Source organism: Tachyglossus aculeatus, chromosome 12 (genome assembly GCF_015852505.1).
Source record: "Tachyglossus aculeatus isolate mTacAcu1 chromosome 12, mTacAcu1.pri, whole genome shotgun sequence".
Classification (NCBI taxonomy): domain Eukaryota; kingdom Metazoa; phylum Chordata; class Mammalia; order Monotremata; family Tachyglossidae; genus Tachyglossus; species Tachyglossus aculeatus.
The window spans coordinates 38,956,970-38,957,686 of NC_052077.1; the positions used below are offsets into that span (position 1 = coordinate 38,956,970).

General features: G+C 51.2%; 1 non-coding gene across 1 annotated transcript; it reads left to right on the top strand.

Annotated features, from left to right (window-relative positions):
- Positions 1-200: 200 nt before the first annotated feature.
- On the top strand, positions 201-336 carry LOC119935994. The gene has a single exon (XR_005453588.1). It is a non-coding gene; the product is annotated as a small nucleolar RNA SNORA7 (small nucleolar RNA).
- Positions 337-717: the final 381 nt, after the last annotated feature.

Below are 717 nucleotides of genomic sequence, written 5' to 3' on the forward strand. Positions count from 1 at the left end.
AGCTGTCGTCAAAAGTTCCGTCTCCGAGTTTCGCCGGCCTTACCCCTGGGAGCCCCGCTCTCGGCTTGTGGGCTTCGAGCCGAAGAGTTGGAAACGAATACTTCTCTCGGCGGCTCTGTCCGATTTGCTCCTTTTTTTAGAAAGTGGAAGAGGAAGGGCTCCTCCTAATTCATGGATTCTTACTAAGCTACTCTTAATGACCCCTCTCAGGGTCACACCTGGAGAGTTTCCAGTCCTCTACCAGTCTCGGCTATGGGAGGGAATCAAGCAGAGGCCTACCCACTCTATTTCTAGCTTGGGCAGTGGCTAGCGAGTGGAAGGCCATCTGCTACAGGTCAAAACTCACCCATGCTGGGCAGCAGCGGCGTGGAAGAGAGTCGAGGGTGGAGACTCCAGTTTACTGCATGGAAGGTGGCAATTGTCAACCACGTCTGGATTTTTACCAATAAAACTGCGTGGATACACTACCAGAGCAATTGGAAATGGAGAGTGGAGCATTCTGGGAGAGATATGTCCATGGTGTCGCTATGCGGCAGAAACGACTCAATGGCCTAAGACAAGACTCTTAATGAAAAGACTAAGAAGCAGCATGGCCTAGTAGATAGAGCCAGGTGCTGGGAGTCAGAACGACTTGGATTCTAATCATGGCTCTGCCACTTGTCTTCCGTGTGACCTTGGACAAGTCACTCAACTTCTCTGGGCTTCAGTTATCTCCAC